Source organism: Vulpes vulpes, chromosome 6 (assembly GCF_048418805.1).
Source record: "Vulpes vulpes isolate BD-2025 chromosome 6, VulVul3, whole genome shotgun sequence".
In the NCBI taxonomy this organism is placed as follows: Eukaryota; Metazoa; Chordata; class Mammalia; order Carnivora; family Canidae; genus Vulpes; species Vulpes vulpes.
In genome coordinates this window covers 69,338,260-69,361,052 of record NC_132785.1, presented here as the reverse complement: position 1 = coordinate 69,361,052, position 22,793 = coordinate 69,338,260, and the positions used below count along the sequence as shown (strand labels likewise).

At 36.6% G+C, this 22,793-nt stretch overlaps 1 pseudogene; it reads right to left on the bottom strand.

Annotated features, from left to right (window-relative positions):
• Positions 1-3,444: 3,444 nt before the first annotated feature.
• LOC112926458 (large ribosomal subunit protein eL8 pseudogene) lies at positions 3,445-21,839 on the bottom strand (annotated as a pseudogene).
• Positions 21,840-22,793: the final 954 nt, after the last annotated feature.

Genomic DNA, 22,793 nt, shown 5'->3' with positions numbered 1-22,793 from the left:
GAGTGGAGACTTCATGGGCAGGATTAGTGCCTTAATAAAAAAGACCCCATAAAGCTCCCTTGCCTCTTCCACCAGGTGTGACTATAACAAGAAGTAGCTGTCTGTAAGCCAGGTGGGGGCTCGCTCCAGACACCAAATCTGTCTTGATCTTGGATGTCCCACCTTCCAGAACTGTGAGAAATAAGTTCCTGTTGTTAATAAGTTTCCCAGTCTGTGGTACTCTTTTTTTTGTGTGTGTGTGTGTGTGTGTGTGTGGTACTCCTTTATAGCAGTCCAAATGGACTAAGACACAAGGTATATAAGGGAATTTGAAGACGGTCGTTTGTCTGATTTGTTATAAATATTTGAAGGCAGTAAAATTTCATTTTATACTAGCTATTTAATTAAACAATAATCTAGATATTGCTGTTGAGGTATATATAGATGCAGTTCAGTTCCCAAATTCGTTGACCTTACGATAGGGAGATTATCCAGGTGGGGCATATTTAATCTAATGGGCTCTTTAAAAGCAGGGATTTTCTCTGGCTGGTCATGGAATTCAGACACAAAGCATGAGAAAGATTTGAGGGACGCCTGGGTGGCTCAGTGGTTGAGCAACTGCCTTTGGCCCAGGGTGTGATCCTGGGGTGTCCCAGGATCGAGTCCCACATCGGGCTCCCTGCATGGAGCCTGCTTCTCTCTCTGCCTGTGTCTCTGCCTCTCTCTCTCTCTCTCTCTCTGTGTCTCTTATGAATAGATAAATAAAATCTTAAAAAAAGAGAAAGATTTGACATGCTATTTCTGAACTGAAGATGAAGAAAAATGACAAAAATGTAGGCAGCCTTCAGGAGTGGAGAGTGTTCATTCTGGCTGATAGCAAGCAAGGAAACAAGACCTCAGCCCTACTTTAGCAAGAAGGAGAACTCTACTCATTCCAAGACTGAGAATGGAATTGGCTTTTTTCCAGATCCTCCTAAGAAGAACTCAGCTTGGCTTATACCTTGATTTCAGCCTTGTGATATTTTGAGCAGAGAACCTAACCATGCTGTGCTGGACTTCTGTCCTATAGAACTGTAAGCCAATAAATGGGGGCTGTCGTAAGACTCTGTGGTAATTTGTTACGTGGCAATTAAAAACAGGCCATTTAATTGGAAATAATTATCATTTCCCCTTTTCAGGGCCATGTATGAAATAATTTCATAATATTAACAGGCCTTTGTGAAACTTTAAAGTTTTTATACTGGATGCCTGGGTGGCTCAGTCATTTAAGCATCTGCCTTTGTCTCAGGTTGTGACCCTGGGGTCCTGGGATTGAGCCCTCCTGAACAGAGAGCCCGCTTCTCCCTCTCTCTCTCTTCCTCCCTTCTGCTTATGTGCGTGCTCTCTCTCTCAAATAAATATAATATTCTTAAAAAGTTCTATACTATAGTTTACTAATTAATGGCAAATAAGGAAATAGAAACACATTTTATATGTCAACATTTTCTTCAGGGCAATGCATTGGCATTTTGTTTCCTGGGAAATCTATTTTAATGAAATATCCTTGGTACCAATTCTGAAACATATTGCTGTCAAAGCTTAATGTATAGACTCAAAATATTTAGTTGCTTATTTATTAGAGAAGGATTATAGCTCTCAGAACAGGAAATACTCTCCCCATCTGCTCTAAAAATAATCATAAGAACTTCACTGTTCTTATGGATATGACAACATAAATCTCATTAACTACTATAACTTACCTCACTAGGGTGCATAACACTGATTATTCAGCCAAGGTCCATGTTGGTGATACTGACAGTCCTTACTCACCATGACTGATATGACTCATAAACCTATGACTGATTGAGAGCACTGCTAGAAAGCTTCTGCTTGGATCCAAAAAGCCTGTAGTTTATTGCCAAACACAGTTTTGATTTAAATTTGAGGATGATTCATTTGAATTAGTGCATAACTACCAATGACTCTCAGAGAAGAGAAGACTTAGCAGAAAAGTACAGGCCTGTCTATAATCTAAATTAATCTCAATCAAAGCAACAAGCCAAGGTTACTCTCAACCCAGACAACTACCAGTAATTAGAACTCGTTTCAGCACCACGTAGTTTAGGGTTCCTGGGTTGATTTTTATAGCAAATTGCTTGTGACCTTGAACAAGTTTTTAAAGCTCTTCTAAAGTAATAACAAAAGTGGAATATCTGACTCTCTCTCCTGAGGGATTCTGGGAATTAACTTTTTTTTTTTTTTTTGAAGCCAGCATTGAGAGACTCAGAGGGATGGGACAGAAAGCCAAATCATCACAAATAACAAGATGAATAGCTTGCCAAATATTTTTTACTTACAGTATTAATTCAGGGCTAAGAAAGAAAAAATTTTAAAAAGATTTTATTTATTTATTCATGAGAGACACAGAGAGAGAAAGAGAGAGAGAGAGGCAGAGACACAGGCAGAGGGAGAAGCAGGATCCCTGCAGGGAGCCCAATATGGGACTCGATCCCGGGACTCCAGGATCACGCCCTGAGACAAAGGCAGACACTCAACCACTGAGCCACCCAGGCATCCCAAGAAAGAAACTTCTTGGCAATAAATGGTGAAGTCCTCTCTCCCAGTGAGTAGAATGAAGATATTACAATATAAGAGAGTAGCCTGATGAGATTTCCTAGTCCATTAAGATATTTCAAAACTTTTGTTACCAAAGAAATCCAGCATAAAATTTGGAAGTAAAGGAAAAATATAATGAATTTTAAGTACTCATAAGCTAGCTTAAAATATTGATCAGCTCATTTCAGATCTTTTGTGATGAGGTTATCACTCCAGATTATTTTGAAGAAAATCCCAACATCATACTATCTTATCTGAGTCCAAATATTCAGGTAAAAAGCAGTCAATTCTAATATATTTCCAAACGGCATTCAACCTAAAAAAGTATTTATTAATCATTAGTCACTCAAACCAATAAAACCATTTAAAAAAAGAAGGTCAAAAATTGGTTAAAAAAACAGCAGAGCTAGGAGTTTCTTTTGAAATGTGGGAGATAATCAAGTGGGCTACACTGCAGTGTTGTCATGTTACAACGCAGAATTGTGTAAGGGATGCTAATCAAGAAACAATAAACTCTTTCAGGGCAAGAAAAAACATCTATTCCAATTATTGCCAGAAAAAAGTGCAATGCCTTGAGTAAATTTTAACTAAGAAGACTTTAGCTGTGTTATGTCACTTTTGGACCATATACCTGTTTGCTTGCTTATGAACATCCCTTACTTAATTTTAGCAAGACTCTGACTGAGGACATTCTCAGAATCCTTTTAGTATTAAATGCATCCCATGTATTTGGACAAAAAGAACTGCCCACTTTCTGTGTTGCATTGAAAATGTTTTCATAACACATTTTAGGGTGAATTTTCTTTTTTTTTTTTTTTTTGAGGAGAACGTTTTATTACTTTTATGTACAGAAAATTCAACAGCATCCACTCAGCCCAGTTTGGTGGCCGGTTCTTTAGCCTTTGCTTTTTGCAGTTTGGCAATGCGAGCCACCCACTTTGGACCCAGGACATTGCCTCCCCTGTGGCAGTGGAGCTTGTCATACCTGTCATTGTAATTGGTCCTGATGACTTCAACCAGCTTAGCCAGAGCTCTCTTGTCTTCCCAGTTAACCTGTGTGAAGGTGACAATGATGCAGGTCTTCCTGTGGACCAGATGCCCTAGCTTGGCCTTGATAATGCAGTAGGGAACCCCCAACTTACGACACAGGGCAGGCAGGAAGACAACCAGCTCAATGGGATCCACATCATGTGCTATTACTACCAGCTGAGCCTTCTGGTTTTCCACCAAGGTGGTGACAGTGTTAACCCCAGCTCGAAGGAAAGGTGACCTCTTAGTGGGGGCATCCCCTTTGCCTGCAGCTTTCTATTCATCTAAGGTCAACAATCTCTGCTTCTTCTCTTGCTTTGTCTCTGGTCTGTAATTGTGGGCTAGCTTAAGCAGTTGAGTAGCTGTTTGGTGGTGAAAAGCCTGGGTGAACTGGTTAAATGCAGGAGGCACTTCTTAGATGTTTCTAGAGAATAGCCCTTAGCTGCCGCAGCCAGATGTAGCCAGGCCATTTGACAAAGCAATTGGGGTCCCTTTTGGCCTGGATGTCTTTTCCAATGCCAAAATTCTTGGGCTGTTTCTCAAATAGGGAATTGACCATCCTCTTGGCCTCCTGCTTCTTTACAACGGCAGGGGCTGGGGCCACATTCTCCCCTTTGCCTTCTTCCCTTTTAGCATCTTGGCTTGCTGGAGGAGAGAGGGACTTTTCTATTCTTAATAGAATATATTTGACCTTTTTCTGTACATTTAAAACATTTAATTAATTTATTTATTTGAGAAAGAGAGAGATCATGAGCAAGGGGAAGGGCAGAAAGAGAAGCTGGCTCCCCACTGAGCAGGTAGCCTGACGTGTGGGACTTGATCTCAGGACCCTGGGATCATGACCTGAGCCAAAGGCAGATAGATGCTTAACCAGCTGAGCCACCCAGGTGCCCAGAACAATGTTTTTCAACTTGAAAAAATAGTTACTGAAGTTTTATGTGCTAAATATACTCTATCTTGAAGTCAGTTTGAATATTCCTTCCAAATGTAAGGACCTTTTTAAGATTTCCAAAATATGAACTCAAAGTGATAGGCAATAGGATTTTTATGGAAAGATTTTATGGAAAGAAGACTCTGTAGAGGAGCTGCTGACTCATGAAATAAATGGCAAAATAGCATTTAAACGAGAAGACAGATCATGGCCAAAATTGAACTAGTTAGATCACAGGAAATTGGAATCAATGACACATAGATGCAGGAATAAAACTTTCTTTACTCTTATTCTTCTATAAGAGTTCCACTTACTGCATGGAGGGGGCTTAGAGCAGCTGACCTGCAATCTGTCCTGCTTGGATATGGAGAGAGAGATTTTATGAGGAAGTGGAAAGAATTGGGTGGCTCAGTCTAATCTCAAATGGACTTTTGAATAAATATACTGATGTATTTTTATCCCTGATATGCCCTTAGCAGATTGCCCCTAGGTGAAGATTAGCCATAGCAAGTAAAACCCAGAGGTTAAGGCCTAGCTTCCTGGAGAACTTCACAAAGGCTTTCAACACTCTGGAGTGTAAAACAGACTTGTTTTATAACCTAAACACTTTCTGCTCTGTGAGGCACTCCCCAAACCTCCTTAATTTTGTTCTAGATGGGAAGGAAAGACCTGAGGAGCTGCCTTTGATGATTCAGACTTCTGTTTATCTTATCTGAACCTCTTGGTTTCATGTCTACTCGAAATTATTTTGTAAAGTATGCTACTGGATATGACTGATTCGTTTGTTTGATTTGACAACCCATGTATGTGTTAGTTCATTTCTCTCAGGAGTGGGGCAAGATATGTGAATGTGTGTGAAAGGATTCAACTTATCCATTTGAGTCAATTAGTGGCTTAAAATGCAATCCTTTTCAGATTAGCTCAACTTATTTTTCAGAAAACAGCCTTTTGGTTATCCTCCTCCTCCTCCTAGTTCTTCCCAGAGAACATCTCCCTCCTACCCATTGGTTCTTATAGCCTCCAGTGAATTATATGTTCTGCTCTGTCTTTGGGTAAAAGCCTGTGTCTCCTTCTCTGTAGCTTTCTCATGTTCTGCTCTCCTTCTATGACTAAAAAATACTGATGTCCCTTGACTCATTTCCACTCATAGATGCTTGGTTCACAACAGGAAAGAGCAATTTTCAGGCTGCTGTATATGACGTGGATCAATGACATGCTGCTTCCTATCCTTTAAGGATTCAATCTTAAAAATAAGTACAGCAGGGATGCCTGGGTGGCTCAGCGGTTGAGCGTCTGCCTTCGGTTCAGGGTATGATCCCAGGGTCCTGGGATTGAGTCCCATATCGGGCTTCCTGCATGGAGCCTGCTTCTCCCTCTTCCTATGTCTCTGCCTCTCTCTCTCTGCGTCTCTTGTGCATAAATATATAAAATCTTAAACAAAAGAAGTACAGCAATGCATGAGCACCATCAGGGAACGGATTAGAGATCATGGTCAAACTCTCTGCATGTGTTGGGTAAGGAAGGGACAGAATAATGTCCAATCTTTTCACATATGAAAGGAAGAGCTCAACGTATAACATGTGCATTTCATGTTGCCATCCTCTCAGAAGGCCAATCAGATAGTCACTCTTCTCATTCCTTTCTCTCTAAAGCCTAGAGACCCAATTGTGTATATCAAATGTATATCAAGTGTCACCTGGCCACCAGTTCAAGTGAAAAGATATTGGGTGGAGCATGACCAGATTTAGACATTTTTCCTTTAATGATAATTAATGATTCTTAGAAAATGGCAAAACAATGCAATTGAAATTTCTAACAAAAATGAATAGCATGAGATAAAATTGTGCTCAAGAGTTACTTTGTATTTAAATCAGGCATTACGAATTGGTGTGCATACTTTACAAAAGTGAATTTAGTTTTGCCATCTAACCTCATCTCACTTGACTTTTAGTCTTGGCTCTATCCAAACATTGCTAGGTCAAAATTTTATTTCTGCTTTTGTGCCCTGAGTGCTTTGGACCCTGTGGTTTCTTCCTGGGCATTGAGGGGGATGACAGACTAATACTCCTGTTTGCTTGGGATTTGGATAATCAATCACTAGGGCTGTACTACACTTTGTATAAATTCTTAAAGCTGAATTTCATTTTTTCCCCGAACTCTCTCTTTCTGTAATATATGCATCCTATGGATTTTGCAGTGTATCATGGATCATGTCCTGCAGAATACACTTCTAGGTGTCACGTCTCAGTGTTTTCTCATCTCCTACCTGCTTTTTGCTCTTTCTGCCAAACACACCTTTCTCATATCATTGCAGTCTATTGCCATTGGGCTTTTCCTTTCTCTTTGTGTTCCTACCTTTTGTACTGAAAGCTATTTTTACTCTTTGGTTTTACTATTTTACAGTTGGTGCCTAAAGGCCTTTAAGAATAAGAAAAAAATCAATTTTTGACAGATCTAAGAAAACCACAATTCTTGGTTTTATTGTATTTTTGCCTTTATTCTTACTGCCCATCTGAAGTAAGTTATACGAATTCATGTTCTTTAAAATCAGATAGATTTGACTGGAGGAGGCCACTCCTTGCTATCAGGTGTTGTTTTTTAGATTGTTCAGGAAGAGTATGACCTGCCTTTCTATTGTGCATTTTGTCTTCAGTTCTATCCTTACCAATCTGGACTGCTGCTTGATTAATTTTTCCAGGAGTCAGATAAGATTTTCACATTCAGAGCAGAAAGCAGCTCTTCCACTCCAAGAGCATAAAATCCATATCCTGTGGCTTGCCCTTTGAGTCTCTGTATTTGCCTTACATCAACCTTAACCATAACCTGTCTTTCCAATGTTCATTCTGTTTTCTCTCTTTCATGTTCCATTCCTTGAATTCACTGCATCACTTGCTCTTCTTTGTACACACAGTGTGTTTCTTAGCCCCAGGGACTTAGATTACTTTGTTGGCTTCTACCTGGGATATCTTTTCTTTTCATCTGAATGACCCACATACTTTTTATTTCTCATGATTTATTTTAACTATTCCTTTCCTTAAGCCTGGAATGCATGCTACTATTCTCCCCAGATACTTGAAATACACTGTCCTCTTTTTAAGTTATTAGTGGTGCTTAATTCATCTTATCTTGAGCGAAGTCACTGGTGTTGATTAATTAAAAATGTTGAAAATCTAATCTGTGTCAAACACAATTTTAGGCCCCACAGGTACAGCGTTAAACAAAGCAGGCCAAAAATCCCTGCCTTCATGGAGCTTATTTTGTAATGTTACAGTTGGCTAGGGGAGTTTTAAAGTATTGGTTGATAGTTACTCACATGTTAAGTCAGGAAAGATCAAGTGTCAGCACATTTATGTACTCCCAATGTTTCACAAAGTAAAATAAATTGGTTCTCTTTAAGAAACTCTGCCTGCCTAATGACTGAAAGAAATGTGATAGTTCTTGATATCCATCTACTTGGTTACACTAAGAAATACAGCTGCACTTGGGGCATTGAGCAATCAGTGCTGCTTTAGGAGAGATGGGTTAGTGAAACACAAGCTCTCATTTATGAAGACAGAAACAAGAGAGAAACTACATAAAAGGATTGCCAAGGTCACCAGGTAGTCTCCTCTGTCTGCTGTGCAATCTGCTGTTTTAGGTTCTATTGACCTAAAACAACTCCTCAGCTTCCCCGGGACAGACAGTAGAAGTGATGGCCCAACTATGTTCCTATCATGATCCAAAAGGAGCCATGACATCATTTTTATTGCCAAGCCATTTCTCCTCTTGTCCTGATACCAAGGAAGAGATTGGAGGATGGTGCTACTTCTCCTTCTTTGTTAATAACAAATTCAACGATTATATACTCAAGGACTTGGGTGATGATTGGGATAAACTTCTCTCCCTTCTGCTTTTCCCTTATAGAGTCCACCAGAATCATTTATTTCTTCAGGCCTTACTGAGGGCTTATATTAATGATAATAACCAAGATTTCCCTTGGCTCATGTAGGGTGTCATCTGGTTTCAAAAGTCTCTTACCTCTAAATTCAATATTTCTGGGAGCTCCTGCTGAATGCTTCACATCTTTTCATTGACAGGTTGGTTGGATGACCATATGTTATGCAGTGAGCAGTCTTGTTGCTTATATTGAATATATGTTCTGGGTTGTGTTGCTCTCTTAGAAACCACTTTTGTTTTTCCTGGGTGTCATGATGCCTACTAGGCACCACTGTTGAGGACTGTGCATCCTTGGTCATCACCACACATTCCAGGTACTGTGTCTCTATCATGCCTTGCTGTTCTTTTCTACTGGACACAAAAGACTCTTGTCAAGGGGTGCCTATGTGGCTCAGTTTGCTAAGTGTCTGACTCTTGGTTTTGGCTCTTGTATGATCTCATGGATTGTGAGATAAAGTACTGCCCCCCCCACCTCCCTCCTCTCATGCGCAGCAGGGAGTCTGCTTGAAGATTCTCTCCCTCCACCCCTTCCCCATCCCTCTCTCTAAATAAATAGATCTTTTTAAAAAAATACTCTTGTCAGGTAGTGTCAAAAATACTCTTGTCAGGTTTTGTCATTTCCAATTAGGCACTGAAAATACATAGGTGTGAGATGTATCACATAATGATATATGACTGATAACTGCTATGTAGTCCATGGTTCACATTTGAGTAACTTTAGTATGGCTTGTATTTTTATAATTTAATACTTACTAAATGGTTATCTTTAATATTACGGGATACGTATTTATCCTCTGTAGTCTTCTAACTTTAAAATTTCTATTTGAACTAATTGTTAGCATTGGTTTGTGAAATGCACTTTTATTTATATGATACCTATCAGAATGAATGACTTTTTTTAGAGAAATGAGAAAGCAATTAGATATTGTCACAAAAATCAATATAACACAGAGCAACAATTACAAAATGTTATCAGTGTTTTAAGAGAAAATAAATGAATTTGCCAAAAATTTTATGCTAAATATTATTAATACTCAATGCTTATTATAATTATTTACATGCTAGAAAGACCTGTTTTAAAATTTTTTCTTGTAGCAATAGGTCACTTCAAAATTTTATTTATTTATTTGAGAGAGAGAGAGAGAGAGAGACAGAAAGAGCACAAGCAAGGGGAGAGGCAGATAGATGGGGAGAGAGAAGCAGACTCCCCGCTGAGAAAGGAGTCTTATGCAGGGCTTGATCTCAGGATCCTGAGATCATGACCTGAGCCAAGGCAGAGGCTTAACAGACTAAGCCACCCAGGTGTCCCCCCAGTAGGTCATTATTCTGCATATTTCATCCAGTAACACATGAATACTTTTAAGGTGGGCCACGTAAACAGCAATAAATATGATCACTTAGTGTCAGAAGCTGAAGGAGTTTTAAAACTTATGGAAGGACTAAGACTCAGAAATAGGCTAGGTTGTTTACCGGGAGCTGAAATTACACTGACAATTTAGTGTGGGAAAATTTGAGGTAGAGACAGGTGTGACAATATTAGCATGATTCTTTGTAATCATGTTTTAAAAGGTATGACAATATTACTAGGCAACTGGAGTGCCTTTGTTAGTCTCATGTGTCTAGACAGGCTATTCATGTTAATTTTTTTCAGTTTTTTTGTTATAGTTTTTATTTTTAATCGACAAATGGTTGACATATTAGTTTCAAGTGTACAACATAATGATTTGACACTTATATACATTGTTAAATGATCACCATGATAAGTGTAGTTATTATCTGTCACTATACAGAGTTATTACAACATTATTGACTATGTTCCTTATGTTTTTACTTATTAAACTCCTTAACTCATTTCACTTGTCTTCCTTTGTACTGTTTTCCAAAGGGGCTGCACCAATTTAAATTCCCACCAACAGTGCACAAGGGTTCTTTTTTTTCTCCAGATCCTCCTCAACATTTAGTATTTCTTGTATCTTTGATACTAGGCATTCTGACAGGTGTGAGGTGATACCGCACTGTGATATGGATTTGTGTTTCTCCGAAGATTGGTAATGCTCAACATCTTTTCAGGTGCCTGTTGGCTTCTGAAAGATGTCTTCTTTGAAAGATGTCTATTCAGGTCCTCTGCCCAATTTTAATCAGATTTTCTTTTCATGTTGAGTCATAGGAGTTCTTTATGTATTTTGGACTTTAAATTCTTACTGAATATATTTGCAAATATCTTTTCCCATTCAGTTGGTTGTCTGTTCATTTTGTTCATGGTTTCCTTCAATTTGCAAAAGATTTTTAGTTTGATGTAGTCCTAATTGTTATTCTTTGCTTTTGTTTCCCTTGCCTGGGGAGACCTATCCACAAAAATGTTGCTAAGGCCAATGTCCAAGGGTTTACTGCCTATGTTTCCTTTCAGGAGTTTTAGATATTGCATTTAGGTCATCATTTATTTTTTTTATTTCGTGTATGTTGTAAGATAGTGGTCCTTTTTCATTCTGTTGCACGTGGCTGTCGAGTTTCCCAACACAACTTGTTAGAAAATAATCTCTTCCTTAGTGTATATTCTTGACTTTTTTGATGTAGATTAAATGACTGTATATACATGGGTTTATTTCTGGGCTTTCTATCTTGTTTTATTGATCTCTATGTCTATTTTTGTTCCCGTATCTGTTTTAATTACTAGAGCTTTATAGTATATCTTGAAGTATGAGACTGTAATAACTTCAGATTTGTTATTTTTTCAAGAAGAACTATTGGGGCTCTTTGGGGTCTTTTACAGTTCCATACAAATTTTAGGATTATTTGTTTTAGTTCTGTGAAAACTGCTATTGGTATTTTGATAGGGATTACATTAAACCTGTATATTTCTTTGGGTATCACAGACCTATTAATGTATTCTTCCAATCCATGAGCATGGAATACCTTTCCATTTATCTGTGTCATACTCAAATTCTTTCATCAATATCTTACAGTTTTCAGAGGACAGGTCTTTCACTCCTTGGTTAGATTTATTCCTAGGTATTTTATTCCTTTTGATGCAATTGTGCATGGGATTATTATTTTTTAAATATTTTATTTATTTATTCGAGAGAGAGAGAGAGAGAGAGAGAGAGAGAGAGGCAGAGACATAGGCATAGGGAGAAGCAGGCTCCATGCAGGGAGCCTGATGGATTCAATCCAGGGACCCCAGGATCACGCCCTGGGCCAAAGGCAGGCACTAAACCACTGAGCCACCCAGCTGTCCCTGTGCATGGGATTATTTGCTGAATTTCTCTTTTTGATAGTTTGTTATTAGCGAAGCATAACAGATTGCTGCATATTGATTTTTGTATCCTGCAACTGCTGAATTCATTTATGAGTTCTAATTATTTTTTGGTAAGTTTTCAGGGTTTCTATATATGGTATTATGTCTTCTGCAAATAGTGACAGTTTTACTTGTTCTTTACCAACTTGGATGCTCTTTCTTTCTTTCTTTTTCCTTTTTTCTTTTTTTGCCTAATTGGCTAGGACTTCCAACACTGTTGAGTAAAAGTAGTGAGTGGGCACCCTTGCCTTGTTCCTAATCTTAGGGGAAAAGCTTTCAGCTTTTCATCATCAAGCATGCTGTTAGCTGAGGGCTTATTGTATATGGCCTTTATTATGTGAGATATGTTCCTTCTATATTTATGTTAATTTTGAGATCAAATGTTTTAAATGTAAAAGAAAAAATTTCTCTTAAGGCTTACACACTTTCCAAGTAGATATAAATTTAAAAAATGAACGTATGGTTTGCACTTTCCTTAGTCCAGTGAATGGCAATCTCATATGTAGTTACACAGGCCAGAAGAAACTGTTTTTCATTCTAAACATCAAATCCATCAACAAACCCTTCTGATTTTACCTTCATAATAGCTCATAAATCTTCCTACTTTATTCAAAAGCACTGTAGGCCATCATTTTCATCTGACCTACTGAAATAGTTATAAGATTTATTTCCCTGCAATTCTCTCTCTCCCGTGTTAAGGTGTTTGTGGTGTAGTTACTGAACCTCTCAAAAGACAAGCCTTAGGTCAACTTCTTGCATAAAACTTGCCAGTGGCTTCTATTGCTTTGGGAATAAAGACAAAATTCTTCCACATGCCCTACAAAGGCTAACAGTATATGGTCTCCATCCAGTTTTATCTAGACAGTGGTGACTTTAAAATTTATTAATGCAGCCCTGATGTTTCTCCATAAACTTCCAGATGGATACTCAGTTGTATAAACATCTAAAACTGATTACTTCTTCTCCCCACAGATTTTGAAAGTTTGGTAATTTATTTCCTTAAAGGTATTTGGCCATTTTCTTGAGGCCGTCACTCTTTTGGGTATGAAGTTGCTCATAATATTTCTTTATTGTTCTTTAAATATATCTAAGTTTGGTATCTTATAACATAAAAGTCATTCTTAATAATGACTTTTGCATATCTTTCAGGAATGTTTATGGTTGAAAACTGGCAATCTCATGCAATAATCTCATTACAGAAATGATAGAAATATTATCAATAGTATTATAATGTTATTAAAATATTATCGATGGTTCGGGGATCCCTGGGTGGCTCAGCGGTTTGGCGCCTGCCTTTGGCCCAGGGCGCGATCCTGGAGTCGCAGGATCGAGTCCCACGTCGGGCCCCCGGCATGGAGCCTGCTTCTCCCTCCTCCTGTGTCTCTGCCTCTTTCTCTCTCTCTCTCTGTGTCTATCATAAATACAAATAAATAAATCTTAAAAAAATATTATCGATGGTTACCTTCAGATAGTTAGATTATAAGTAATTTTCATTTCCTTTTCTTCATATGCCTACATTTGCTAAATTTATTATAATAAATGTGTTTTGTTTCTGTAATAAGACTGAAAACAATAACAAATGCTCTTTAGAGTATTGGCAATAGAATTAACTGTTAATGCAAACTCTTTGGAAATAGCAGTTGTAAAATCTTTTATTTTATTTTATTTTATTTTATTTTATTTTATTTTATTTATTTTTTGCAGTTGTAAAATCTGTACAAAAAATGATAGAATCACCGGAAAACATTTTAAATTATGTAAAAATGGAGAAGAGTTTACTCTTGAAAAATTCTAACTATACAGGGTAGAAATTGAGCATTTGTAATTATTTTTCCTGTACGTTCTTCTCAACCACTATGTCTACGGCAGCAGAAAACTACATGTTTGTGGGTGGAGATGACAACAAAACAAAGCAAAAAAACTCAAAGAACCAGATGAGGCCTGGAAGGATTGCTGTAAATTTAAGAGGGAAATCTTGTGAGAATTACAGAATGGATGAGATCCAAAATCTAGTGTATATTGCCTAAATCCCTGATACTAAACTACACATGTGCAGGGAAGAACCTAGAGGGACTACCCCTAAACAAATAGAGATTGAAGAAGAAACTGAACCTTGAAAGACAGAGCTGCACCGGATGAGCTCTGTGTTTGTTGCTATTTTAACAGAGTACCTTTCCCAAAGTATGCACAGCTTGGGGGCAGGCAGCTGAAGTATTATGGGCTTGAGGCATCAGTGGACAGGACCTGAAACTGAGGAGCAGCTGAAACTTGAAAGGATGACTTAAGCCATGTGATACTATACAGTGAGGCCTCCAATCCATGTCTATACCCTGCTCAAATCCTTGGCTTGGCTAACTGCTCGACTTGCAGATGCAGGGAGCACTCTCAGGCTAAAAAAATGTAGCTTTGGGAATTTATAAAAATCAAGCAGAGGTATCACCTGTTGCAAAATGTACTGTAGACCAAGTGTACACTTTGAATCTGGAATAGGTCATTGTGTATTAGAACAACAATAAAATACAGAAAACAAAGGAAGCAACAAAAAACAGTCCTCAGAAGATGGATACATATTGCAATATGTACACTGTCATTTTTAACTAAAAATTACTAGACCTGTCAAAACAACAGGAAAATGTGACCTACGCAAAAACAAAAACAAAAAACAAAACAAAACAAAAAACAGTAGAAGTTGACTTTTAGTGGGTCCAGAAACTAGCTTTAGCAAATGAAGATATCAAAACAGTTATTATAATGTGTTAAAAAATTAAAGGCAAATATGCTCAAATAATACAGGAAAAATTGAAGAGTTAGGGGAACTATCAACACAAAAACAGAATCAATTGAAAAAAATCTAGACCTGTAAAGTACAATAATTAAAAGGAAAAATTGATGGGTAGGCTCTATATTTGGAGGTGGTAGAAAAAACATTAGTAAACTTGAGATTAGATCAATAAAGATCACCTAATGTGAATAACGGAAGTTTATTGAAAAAAAAAAAACTAAGCAGAACCTTAGGGAGCTGTGGAACAATATCCAACAGTCCATTATATGTGTAACTTACGTCCTAGGAGGGGAAGAAGGAGAGGAAGGGAGAGAGTCTCAAGTGTTCCAGAGAATCTTGAAGTTATAATAGCCAAAATCTTCCCAAATGGGTTGGGGGAAATGTAAAAAATGAAGATTCAAGAATTTTTAATAAAACTCAAGCAGGACAAAAACAGAACGTGTCAGGTAGGTGTATTTTTATCAAACTACTGAAAGTCAATGATGGGGAAAAATATTGAAAGCAGCTAGAAAAGTATAACAAATTACATGCAAGGGAATAGCAGTATAGTTAATGATTGACTTCTTATCAGTAACAACGGTCCATAAAATATTGAGAAGACATGTTCAAGTTGTTGAAATTGTCCATTAATAATTTTATATCCACTGAATCTAGCATACTGCCTCTAAATTTTTAGACGAAGTGCTTTAGACTGAAGGGAAAGGACACTAATGGTAACTCAGATTTTTAAAAAGAAATAAAGTACACAGGAAATAAATATGTTGGTAAATATAAAAGATTACATTTTTCTTTTTCTAAAGTATTTTAAAAGGCAGGTGGTGGCCCAGAGCTAAAGTTATAGCTGAATATTGGGCTTATAAAATAGACAAAATAGATGTAGTATGTATGATAACAATAACACAAGGAATATGGAATAACTATAGAAGTATTGTTCCAAGTTTCTAATATTTAACTTAAATAATTAAACATGAACTCCAAGAATTTTGCACTAAATTAATGATGGATGTTGTAATACCTTGCTAATACTAAAATGCAAAGAATTAAAGCTAGTAGGTCAAGAGAAAAAATGGAATACTCAAAATAATTTAACATAAAATAAAGCAGAAAAGGAGAAAGAACAGACAGAAATAAATAGGTGGCAAATCGAAAAATAGCAAAATGACTTAAATACAACTATCTGAGTACACCTTCAGGTAAAGTGGGCAAAACACTCCAATCAAAAGACTGTTTTTCAGTCAAATGGAATATGACTCAGCCATAAAAATAGAATGAGATCTCACCACTTGAGACAACATTCATGGACCTAGAGAGGGTTGTATTAAGTGAAATAAGTCAGAAAAAAAAAAGTCAGAAAATCAATTACCATATGATTTCACTTATACTGTGTAATCTAAACAAACAAACAAAAAGCAGAGGCAGATCTATAAATGCAGAGAACAAACTGATGGTTGCCCGAGGGGATGGGGGATGGGCAAAAAGAGACTTTTGCAGATGGGCAAGAAAACAAGAACCAGAAAGCAGCTGGATGTTGTCTGCAAGAGAGTTGGACACAAAGACACAGATAGGGTGAATTTACAAGGAAGACAAAATATATACTATGCAAACCGTAAGATCAGAGAAGCTGGAGTTGTTATATTAATGTAGGAAAAGACTTCAAGATGAGAAGGGTTACAAGAGACAAAAAGGCACATTTCCTAATGATAATTATGTTCATATATTGAGGAATTATAATAATTTATAAATGTATATGCACTTAATAACAGAATTTCAAAATACACAAATCAAAAAGTGACAAACCTACAAATGATGGGGATTAAGCGCACTTGCTGCGATGAGGACCAGGTGTTGTGTGGAAGTGTTGAATCACTACATTGTACACATGAAACTAATATTACACGATTTGTTAACTAACGGGGATTTATATAAAAACTTAAATTAAGATAAAATAAAGTTAGGAAAAAAAAAAACACCCTGACAGACTTAATGGAGAAATAGACAAATGCAAAATTTTTGGTGATTTAAAAAAAAAAAAAACAACTCAAGTATTGAGGGTATAATTCCACAACAAAGAATCAAAAAGGATATAGATTATTTGATTATATCAGGCATCATATATTTTTATGGTTTTAGGGTTTTTAATTTATGTCAATGACCCATTTTGGTTAAATTTTCTGTGTTGAATGTGACGTATGATGAAAGAGAGTCATTCTTTTGTATATGCTGGAACCACATGTTAAACAGAAAATCCTTTCTGTATCGAAATTACTTTGCATCTTTGTGGAGATTAATTGCCTGTATATAGGTGGATATATTATTGGACTTTTTAGTGTGCTCTCTTGATGTCCTTCCCCTCGCCCCCTCAAACCAGAGACCACACTGTCTTGATCTTTATGATCGGAATGGAAATCGGGTTGTGTAAGGACTCCAAATTTATTCTTTTTCAGAATTGTTTTGGCTATTCTAGTTTCTTTGCCCTCACATACAGCTTTTAGAAACAACTTGTCTATTCTATTAAAGAATTGTTGAAATTTTGATTGAAATTATACTGTACATGAACTTGGGGAGAATTGCCATATTAAGACTGTTGAATTTTTAACTCCGGGAATATGGTATATATTGCTCAACTAATTTAAGTTTTATTTGATGTCCTCAATTAGAGCTTTATAATTTTATGTATGAAGATTTGCACATACTTTGTAAGATTTATACCTGTGTTATATTTGGTGCCAGTGTAAAGTTTAATTTTATCTCAATTTCCAATTGTTCATTGCTACTATATAGAACAAAATTGCTCTTATATCATATTGTCCTTATATCCTGCAACCATGATAAAATTGCTTTTTAGCATTACTTTTTTTTTTTTTAAGATTCATTAAGAAGGGCATGTGATCTAATGAGCACTGGGTGTTACATGCAATTGATGAATAATTAAACTACATCTGAAACTAATGATACACTATATGTTTATTAATTGCATTTAAATAAAATAAGATAAAAAAGAGTCTTGGAGTTTTCTAGGTAGACAGTCTTGTTTTCTGAGAATAAGGACAGTTGTATTTCTTTTTTCTAATCTGTGTGTCTTTTTTTGTACTGTTTTATTATGCTAAGTAGGACAGCCAATAAGATGTTGATGAAGAGATGTGAAAGCAGAAATCCCTGTCTGGTTTCCAATCATAGGGAGGGAAATATTTAGCCTTTTACCATTATGTATAATCTGAGCCGTAGTTTTTTTAGTAGGTGCCCTTTATCAACTTGACCACGTTCCTTTCTATTACCAGTTTGCTCAAAGCTTTATCATGAAGGGGTGTTGAATTTTTCAAAAGCTTTTTCTCCATCTACTGAGATAATAACAGAGTTTCTCTTCTTATTCTGTTGATATGGTGAATTACAGTCAATCCTCATTATCTATAGATTCTGTGTTTGTGAATTTGCCTACTTGGCAAAATTTGTCTCTAACCCCAAAATCAATATTCATGGTGCTTTTGCGACATTTGCAGACATGCACAGAACAGCAAAAAGTTTGAGTCCCCCAGTGTGCATGGTCCCAGCAGAGGTCAGACAAGGTGTTACTTTGCTTTTCTGTCTCAGCTCTCATACTGCAAACAAGCAGCATTTTCCTGGTCTGTTTATTTTCATGTTACTCACATTTTTGTGCTTTTTATTTACTGTTTCAAATGCCCCCTTAGTGTACTGCTGAAATGATGTCTGGTGTTCCTAAGTGTTAGGACTTAAAGAAGAAACACATGAGAGAGAAGCTTTGCTCAGGACAGAAGAATCCTGCTGCTGGTCAGTGAGTCCAATGTCAATGGATGAACAATATGTATTAAATAAGGGGTCATAAAACAGAAACACACTAAAACAAGGTAGTATATTGATCAGTTGATGAAAATTCAGGAATAAAACCATGTGGCCTGCAGCTTGCTTTGTTGGGGAGTTTTCCAGTATAAATTCAATCACTGTAATAAATTTAGGAATATTCCATTTATCTAATTCTTCAGTGAGATTTTGGAGTTTGGATCTTTCAGAGAATTTCACTATTTTATCTAAGTGGTGGATTTTATGGGTGTAGAGTTGTTTGTAGTGTTCCTATTAATGTCATGATATTTTCTCTTTAATTTCTGACATTCATAATGTATGTATGTATAATGTGATTCTCTCTCTCTCTCTCTCTCTCTCTCTCTCTCTCTCTCGGTTTGCTTGGCTAGAGATTTACCAGTTTTACCAATCTACCCTCCCCCATTCCTCTCCATCAAGGAACAAGTGTTTTATGTTTTTTTTCCATTTTTTTTATTGCCCTCGTTTTCATTGACTTCTGATTTTACTTATTTATTTTTTCCCTCTACTTGCTTGGAACTTAATTTTCTCTTTTATTCTCAAGTTACTTAGAGTGGAAACTTTAGGATATTGGTTTAAGATTTTTTTCCTCTCATCTAAGATAAGCATTTAATGTATAAATTTCCCCCAAGCACTTCTTTAGCTTCTGGTGTCACCTAACGTTTTTTCATTGTCATTTGGTACAAAGTATATTTAACTGTTATATCCTTTTCGACTTTCCTGACCCATTAGTATTGTATTAATTTTCAAATATTTGGGGTATTTTCCAGATAGTTTATTGGTATTGATTCCTAATTTTAATCTGTGATTGTTAGAAAACATACGTTGTGTAGATCAATTTTTAAATTTTGTTGACATTTGGTTTTAAATAGTTGTCTTGGAAAGTGTTTCATATGCTTTGAAAATAATACATATTCTGCTATTATTTAGTGGAGTATTCTCTAAAGGGAAAATAAGTCAAGTTTATAGGTGACATAGTTTAGATCTTCTCTGTAGTTGGAATTCCCTGAAATTCTCTGAATTTCCATCTACATTTTCTCTTAGTTACTGAAAGAAGAGTGTCAAAGTCTCCAACTGCAAACTGTGGATTTTTCTATTTCTCCTTTCAGTATTTTCAATTTTGCCTCAAGGATTGTGAAGCTTCGTTGCTGCATAGGCATTTAAAATTATTATTTCTTGCATATTGATTTTATCATATATAAATATAATCATTCATCTTTATTTTGATTAGTTTTTCCATGCATAGCTTCTCCCACACTTTTACTTCATTGTGTTATTGATATGACGGGACTGAAATCTACCATCCTCCTAACAATTTTCTATTAGTGTTGTCTGATAACTGTATTTTTTTCTCTTTTATAGCTTCTTTTGGATTGAGTAATTTTTGTAATTTCATTTTTACTCCATTGTTGCCTTATTATATGTAACTCTCACTTTTTTTCAGAGATGGCCTTAGAATTTATAATATGTATCTCTAACTAATGAGAATATATCTTCAAATCATATTGAACCACTTCATAGGTACTTTGAGGACCAAAAGAGGGGATATTCTAAAATTTTTCCTCTCTTCTTTTGTGCTATTATTGTAGACACTTGTACTATGGAAGTACAAAAGAAGTACATTCCTCATTAACAGTTTCTTTTTTTTTCTTTCAGCATTTTAAAGATGTCTCTATATTTTTTAAGTTGCTTGTATTATTTATGGTGATAAGCTTGCTGTAATTCTTATCTTTGTACCTTATCTATGTTATTTACCTTTAATCTTTGGCTTTTTTTTTTCAAGATATTTTCTTCTTTGCTTTTGAGGAATTTTAATATGATATGTTTAAGTGTGTGTGTGTTCTGCATTTATCATAATTTATGCCTAATGTTCAGTGAGATTTTTGGAACTCAAAACTATCAGCTGTTATTTCTTCAAATTTTTTACTTTTCCTTGTTTCCTATCTACTTTTATGGTTCTAATTGCCTATGTATCAGCTTGTTCATACCATCTCAGAGCTCTTAGATGTTCTCCTCTAAGATTATTTTTTCTTTTTTATTCTTTCCTGAGTTGTTTTGCTTTGAAGTACACTCTACTGGGTATAGAGCCCAACATGGGGCTTGAACTCATGACCCTGAGATTGATACCTGAACTAGATTCAAGAGTTGGATGCTTGATGGACTGAGTCACCTAAGCACCCCTACTTTTTACCTGTTGATATTTCAGTTTGAGTTTTCTGTTGATCTCCTTTAAACTTCACGGATTCTTTTCTGTGCTGAGCTGAGTCTACTGATATTCTTCACGTGTTTCTATTCAAGTATGTCCAGTTACTTTACACTTTCTGTGTTATAGTTCTCATATTTAGGAAGTCTTATTTTGTTGATGATTTTATCTCTTGAAAGTGAATTAAAAAATTCTTTATGCCTTTAGTTTCTTTTTGACAACTGATATTTTGTATAGGATAATAGAGACTGAAGTGACTAGATTTCATACCTGGAAATGGGTCCACGTTGCTCGGCTTCTGGATGGAGTGTTGAGCCAGTTTGTCAGGAATTGAACTGAGTTTGATCTGTGATGTTGCTATGGTTAACTTCTGTGCCTCCCAGCCTTTAGAAATCCTTTAGAATTACCTTAAATTTACCTTAAATTTAGGGTGGGGGCTGGTTTGCTACAGGTTTTTTTTTTTTTTTTTTCAAGATTTACTTTTTCTTCAACTTTAGATCTTCCCTTTGAACTTGTAAACTAGAGAGGGTCTTTCTTTATCTTCTTACTTCTCTACAAGCAGGAGACTGCTGTCACTTGATGCTCCATTTGTTTGGTGGTACGCACAGGAAGAGGAAGACTTTCTCCTTTCTTATTCTTCTTATTTTTTAAATTTATTTATTATAGTCACAGAGAGAGAGAGGCAGAGAGAGAAGCAGGCTCCATGCACCCGGAGCCCGACGTGGGATTCGATCCTGGGTCTCCAGGATCACGCCCTGGGCCAAAGGCAGGCGCCAAACTGCTGCGCCACCCAGGGATTCCCCCTCTCCTTTCTTCTTAGGTAGGTGCTATGTCCCTAGATTCTTGTTGGGCGGAGGGACTTTTTCAGTGATCTTACTCGTTTCCCCCAGTTGTCGGTTTCAGCTCAGAATTTTCCTACTCCTGCAGGGGGTAGAGGGATTATTTTGTTTGCATCCTGCTATTATATTTAAGATTTTATTTATTTATTCATGAGAGAGAGAGAGAGAGAGAGAGAGAGAGAGAGAGAGAGACAGGCAGAGGGAGAAGCAGGCTCCATGCAGGGAGCCTGATGCAGGACTCAATTCCGGGACTCCAGGACCGCACCCTGGGCCAAAGGCAGGCGCCAGACCACTGAGCTACCAGGGATTCCCTTTAATAGTACTTCAAAGGGCAGTAAGATTTGCTGACCTTCTCCTGGAAGTTTCCGGCTTTTGTTCCATAAAGGACATGGGGGTGCAGAATCAGGGAAGAGCATCATGGTTTTTTCCCCCCGGTACTTTCACTTGTTTAAACTTTGATAATCTATCTACTTTTACTTTTACTTTTACTGTTTTATGTTGGAAACACTTCCATGTAGTTTTGGGTTTAGTATGTTCATTATTATTGAAGAGAATAGAGTTTATCACTATACTGCTATTTATTTATTTATTGTACTGCTATTGGATATTTGGGATATTTTCAGTTTAGATCTATTGTGAGTAGAGCTGTTATATATTGTTGTACATGAGTTTGGTGAACATACATATTTTGTTTCTGTTGAGTATATTTATGATATTAATTGCTGAATCATAAGCTACACATATAATTAAGTTTAAGAAACCCTGCCTAACAATTTTCAGAGTCATTATACCAATATACACTCCCACTAGCACTGTAAGCAAGTTTCAGTTTCTCCAAATCCTTTCCAGCACTTGGAACTTTCTCTCTTTTTCATGTAGACATTCCAGAGAATATTAAATTGCTTTAATTTTATTCCCCCCATGATTACTGAAGTTAGCCATCTTTTTTATATTGGCCATTTGGTTAGCCTCTTTTTTTAATTGCCTGATCAAGTCCTTTATTCATATTTCCACAACTGGTATTTTGTTTATATTTCATTGATGCAGAACACAAAGTTCTGATATGGACTATATATGTATGTTAACTGATTTAGGAATCTGCAATGTAGTGGAGGGGGTACCTTTTTACTAATATGTGTGATAGGACTGTAGATCACTTTATTTTAATTGCTATCTTTGTTTAAATTTTTTTTCTAGATTCCTGGGTGGCTTAGTGGTTGAGCATCTGCCTTTGTCCCAGGGCATGATCCTGGAGTCCCAGGATTGAGTCCCAGGATTGAGTCCCGCATCGAGCTCCCTGCATGGAGCCTATGTCTACCTGTGCCTATGTCTCTGCCTCTCTTTCTCTCTCTCTGTCTCTCATGAATAAA